Source organism: Anastrepha ludens, chromosome 4 (assembly GCF_028408465.1).
Source record: "Anastrepha ludens isolate Willacy chromosome 4, idAnaLude1.1, whole genome shotgun sequence".
Classification (NCBI taxonomy): Eukaryota; Metazoa; Arthropoda; class Insecta; order Diptera; family Tephritidae; genus Anastrepha; species Anastrepha ludens.
The window spans coordinates 79994001-80000000 of NC_071500.1; the positions used below are offsets into that span (position 1 = coordinate 79994001).

The 6000-nt window shown below is 37.4% G+C and overlaps 1 long non-coding RNA gene across 1 annotated transcript in view; it reads left to right on the forward strand.

Annotated features, from left to right (window-relative positions):
* LOC128859968 (uncharacterized) overlaps positions 1-6000 on the forward strand; it is a 64055-nt gene that overhangs the window by 47822 nt on the left and 10233 nt on the right. The gene's annotated exons all lie outside the window — the stretch shown is intronic.

The following is a 6000-nucleotide window of genomic DNA, read 5'->3' on the forward strand; positions in this document are numbered from 1 at the left end:
AATTTGATAACAGATATAATATGAACTATTTATTTTCTCCTTTTTAGTTATTTCTTTAAATTAAAACAAAAATGTAATGTAAATGTAAAAGTTGCATACTTTATAATATTTAAATGCTTATAATCAAACTGATTCTGCGTGCGATCGGTGAACTTTCGACTTTAGTACTAATGAAATGCTTATCTTTATAAATTTGTGATAGGCAGTGAAGCAAACAGGACTTTTTAAAGACAAGAATATATTTGCGCTTTCCCTTAATTGTCAGTGCCATTTTTCCATTTTTTCGCGAAACCTTGTTCACAATTATCTAGCATTAAAGTATAGATCGTTAAAAAATGTCGACTTTGTATAATACACGATGGAAAATTTTGGGCAATGATATTTTGAAGTGTTGAATTCCAAGACCGATGTTAATAGAATCTGACGTTGGCCAACAGTAGTCATCGCACCCATATTTCACCACTGTAGCTTACCATACAAGTTAATATATGTGACCACCATTCGATTGGTTCTTAGTGCATTGCCCAAAAAAATATCAAATTATTGAAAATGCTTTTTTCGTTTTTTTTTTAATAATTTCCAATGTATATCTTTTATTAGAAAGAATAAAATCAATGCATATTCCGCAAATTGGAGGAGAAGCTTGATTAAACTACATATTTACGTTTTTCAATACCACGTTTATGGCCAAATATTATAGCAGCATAATTAAAACAAAACTTCATATTACCTCTTTGTTCAGTGCTCATTTTTCTATCTTCTTCTTTTTGATTGGCGCGATAACCGCTTAAGCGATTTCCACTATCGCTTATTGCACGACATTTACATGTGAAAGCAAGAACAAACTTATCGAGTAAGATTGGCAGGTAGCGAATATAATTATACCCCTTAAAACTGGTATAATTTTCTATTTTCACGGCTGCGAATTTTCTTTTCTTATATTAGGTAGGTGTCGTTAGACTACATTCAGACACGGCAACTTGTAACTTTTGATAGAGTGATCGACGGCAACAGTAGAGCAAGACCGAGTGCACTCTGTGTTCTGGTTCTTCCCAATGAAGTTGTTCACTGTAGACTAAAATCAAAATCAAATACAAGCAAATTGATTAGCCTTGTCTGAATACATTTTTATTTATAATCATTAAGTGCTTTCAAACGAATGTCAATTTTGACAACTACGAGTATATTCAACTACTGCCAACGTTTGTTTATTTATGGCGGCTCGGGGAGAGCTTATAAATATATATTTTACCTGCCACAAAATAAGAGTGAGTGAAAAAGTGAGTGTCTCATCTCAATGATTTTTTGTAATCTAGTATTTAGTAATGTACCAAACTGACTTTTACAATACTAAAAACAAAGTCAGGTTTTATGTTAAACTATTCGCTTAGGCTTGCATCAAATAACATCGTATTTCGAATTAGGGCTTATTGACTGAATAACAGCTGCGTAAACTAACTTTTCGGCATCTCCTTACTTCCGTAATTCCACAGTTTTTTGCCACTTATTGCTTTCACTTCATTTTTAGAACCTTTAATTGGTACTTACTAATTGTCTTAATGGTGCTGTCGTTCAAGAATGCTATAACTGTGTCAATTTCATCGATTGATAATAAATTTCAATGATACTTTTTTGTCTAAGTATAATTCCAAAATCTCCGTAAACGCATTCCAGCTTGTACGATGATTGTAAAGCGGTAGCATTAGCATTTGTTGTGGTGGATGTTTGGTTCTTAGTATAATTGGCGACATATCAGAAGGAAGCTCAAGACAAGATTCAATCGTTAGCATATTTGGATTAATGTTATGATAAAAAAATCAAGCTAGTCAGGTATTTTTTTAACGTCTGATGGCCAGTATCTTGGTTCTCCTGTACTTACAAATTTACAATTTTGTGCTCTGATGGCGTCAAGTAGTGCTTTTCCCTTGGCATTTGTTAATTTTGAACACCACATATTTTTTGCGGTATAATCTTCTCCGGCGATAAATCTACTTCCAAGAGTTATAACGTAGTTAATGTATTGTGTTATTTTGTTGTTGTGTTTCGAAAGGCAGTAGCAGCTGATATGGTCAGCTGGCCTAAAGTTATTTACTTGAATCGTCGTTGCTTGAAGGTGATTGATTTGAAATTCTTTCATTTCATTAAATATAATATTTCGTCTCAGTATGATAGCTGTTCTCAGGGTGAATGATACTTATTAGAGTTTCAGTTCAGTTCATTCAATTTCATCCACTCTTTGGGAACTGCTTTCAAAATCACAACATCACAGTTTTTTAAATCCTACATTAATGGAGCGATCTCGGATCGCCTCAATTACTCTATAATGTCCCAACTTAAGCAGTATTTTAGAATCTATTATAATAGTCTTGGGCATACCGGTACAAACTCTTGAGCGATTTCTTGCTCCCATGCAAACCATTATTATTTTTTCTACAAATTTTACTTTTCCTTCACTTTTGCTCAACATTTCTAGAGCTAATAACCCAATGTCTTTGCCAATATTGTCAAGGGCAAACAAGAAAGGTGCTTACTGAGCAAACCTTTTATTATTGAAATACAGGTCCGAGTTAAATTTTATGCATCCGCTCCATTTCTCTACAGCTACTCGACTGAAGTATCAACTCTCAGTCATGCCGTTTGCGGTGACCACTATATCTCTGAACTGAATATACTATATATGTATGCTGTTTCGTAGCATTGGTCACAGTAGTTGATATTTGTAACTAGTTGGTTTAATAATTTCCAAATTATCTTAGTCCCCGACTTTAAAAAACTGTTTTGAAAAACCGCATTCAAAGCGTAAAACGCACTTTTCATACGGCCTCAGAAATATGCCATAAATTCGAGAATCTTTGTAGTTGTGACATAAGATTTTCTATATTTAAATCCCCACGAAAAAATTGGTATCGATTTCTTGAAGGTTCGGATTAGTACCATTTACCATAAGAGGTGTTTTTTTTTTTTTTTTTTGTCGGGACAACTAGCAAGTGCAGCACTCAGACATTAATTAAGTCCATTGTACTACACTTGGATTCCCTTTTAATTTTCTTTAAATCTACGCGAACTCCGAAGAAATCTGAGTAGATCTTGTGATGCTAAGGAGCCAAGATGGTCGCTTCTTAACACATCAGTGCCAAAGACATCAAACCTGATTCGACCGAAGGCGGGGCAGACACACAGGAAGTGCTCCGCCGTCTCATCCTCCTCTTCACAAGCTGGGCAGAGTACACTGTCTGAAATGCCCAACCTTTCCATGTGCTTCGCCCACAGAAAGTGGCCCGTCATCAGTCCAACCAGCTGTCTGCACTCCCCTCTGCTTAATGACAGAAGGGTTTGCGACAGTTGATCGGACATGGCAGGTAACATCAGTTTAGTCCATCTGCAGCCTCTCTCTGCCTGCCAGGCGCGCTTGTGGGTGGTAGTTACCCATTTGCTAACCGTGGCTGTGATGGCCGCAGAAGGGAGTGGCAAAACGGGCTCTGGGTCAAAGAAGTTGGCCTCAGAGCCCATCTTAGCTAAGGAGTCAGAGGTTTCATTACCCGCGATACCCACGTGTCGCGGGACCCATGTTAGCATCAGGCTGTTATGTCTACCGACATAGTTCAGCCTAGATTTACAGGACTTGACTACCACTGATGTGGTTGGAGGGCTGTCTAAGGCCATAAGCGCAGCTTGACTGTTGCTGCAGGCACATACAGATCTGCCTCTCCATCTGTTTTCCACAACAAAGTTCATCTCTTCTTGAACTGCATACACCTCCGCTTGAAACACAGATGCATGCATTCCAAGAGCAAAGTGCAGTTTTGTCCCGCTGGATTCCACGTAGACCCCAGAGCCGGAGCCATCCATAAAATTGCGAAAACAGTGTTTGCCGAGCTCATTTTCTGAATCTTCCCGCAACTGAGCCTCTGGTAGCACTACATTGTATCTCTTTTCAAGTACGACTCTTGATGGCATGGAGTCAAGGGGCATGGCGAGAATCGTTGGATCGACGTCCATGCCTTCTCTGTGTTCCAATGCCGGACAGGGGCCGTACCAGTTCCCACTGTGCCTCTCCTTGGATGAAAGCATCAAGTGGTGCTAAACCAATCAGAGCATCTAATGCCGGTCCTGAAGTAGTCGAAAAAGCTCCAGTGCAACAGATGGCCACAGTGCGTTGTAGTCTCGATAAAGTCCGCCTGACTCCCACTAGAGAGAGTCTAATCATCTCTGCAGTCTAATCATCTTCAGTAAGTAAAAACTCGCTTTGGAAATCAGTTTATATTCGTACTCGTATTACTTTTCAAAGTTAACAAAAGCGTTGTTGATGCTGCAAAAACAAAACTTGCAAAATCACCAGTTTTTCGGATAAACTAAGTACCTCCCCTAAGCGTGCTTTAAACATATACAGAATTGTGTGCCGTTTGTCAAGTTTGGAATTAGGAAATTGCAATGCGAAGTATTTAAAGTGGCTAAATACAACAGTTGGGTTGTATAGCAGTCCGTTTAATGTCCAATTTTGTACTCTAAATGAGCGCGAAGTAGGTGCTTGATGTTTGAAAATATTCATATGCAAATATTCGAAATTACTGTCATTACACAACACGCCTCCTGGCACAAATAGGCATGAGGAAAAATTAATTTTTTTTGCAGGCCCAATTTGTTTTCATAACACAAGAACATGTTGTAAGCGTTGACAGCTTACCATTCGCAGCTTTGGATGCAATAGTAAGCGTAATTAATATTTGTTTTGGTTCGAAAATGTAAATCATACGACACAATAAACGTTGCGGTTGTCTGATTATGCTGGAAATTGCGAGAAACATTATGCGGCTAAAATTCAAACTGGTGTAACGAACGGAAAATTATGCGGTAAAGTCTAAATTTTGGAAAATGTGCACCAGAGTAAACTACAAACATATAAATATGTACATATGTATTGTATATTTCGTATTGTTGATTATATGAAAGTATATGGATGCGGATGGTGGCAACAAATGCAGGCTAGCCTAATTTTTTTTTTTAAACTGCGGACGATTAACTGCAACCAGAGTGTATTGGATTAAATAAAAGGCGTTATCTTTAAGCGTGTAATGGATTAAATAAATGGCCTATATTACCTGGACACAAACCGGCGGTTTCCCAGCATTAGTTTTTTAATTCCAAAGATTAAACAACTTTTGAGAATATGCCTGTAGTAATTTGACGTCGCTTACAGATAGATCTCACTTTTACGCATTTCACGTTTTGCAACATATTTTCGTTTCAAACGTTAAATCGGCTCGTGCTCACTGCAAAAGGTCTGCCAACGGGAAAAAATTTGGCTAAAAATTAAATAAAAACGGTACGAAGCTCTGTGCAAGCTATACAAATTTTGTTGTATATCTGCAACTGTTTTTTGCTAAATTGCATTTCTACAACATCTACCACCATAATCTTCAAATCTACCACAATTTACAAGTTTGCAACTTTTAGAAACCTGAATGATTTCGTCCTTTACAGTGGCTACCGTAGCCAAATGGGTTGAATATCTCCGGGCATGAAACTCCAATCAATAGAAAAACTTTTTTCCTTTAGCAAGCAAAGACGAACCTCCGAGTGTATTTCTACTACGAAAAAAATAAACAATACAACAATAAAATGAGCAAAAATATTAAATTAAGACGTCAGCAACTAAGCTGGTTCTGCCAAATTTGCTGACAGTAGGATAGTTGTTCACGGTTCTCGTCTCATCTGTATTCTTCCACCGCGCTTTATTACCACCGACATGCCATTTTATTTCAAACGACAGCAGTAACCATGACCATTAAAATGCTCAAGATAAATCACTTAATATGTATTTGGGGATTAAATCTACAAAATATTCCTCGCATAACCGTGTCGAGTGCTCACGAATCGAGCAACCAAAATATTAATTTGTTTTGCAGGAGACAAAAATTAGAAAATGTATTTATAATATAATACACACACTACTTGATATACGAGAAAAGAGTTGGAATTGTCAACATGAAATTATGCCTG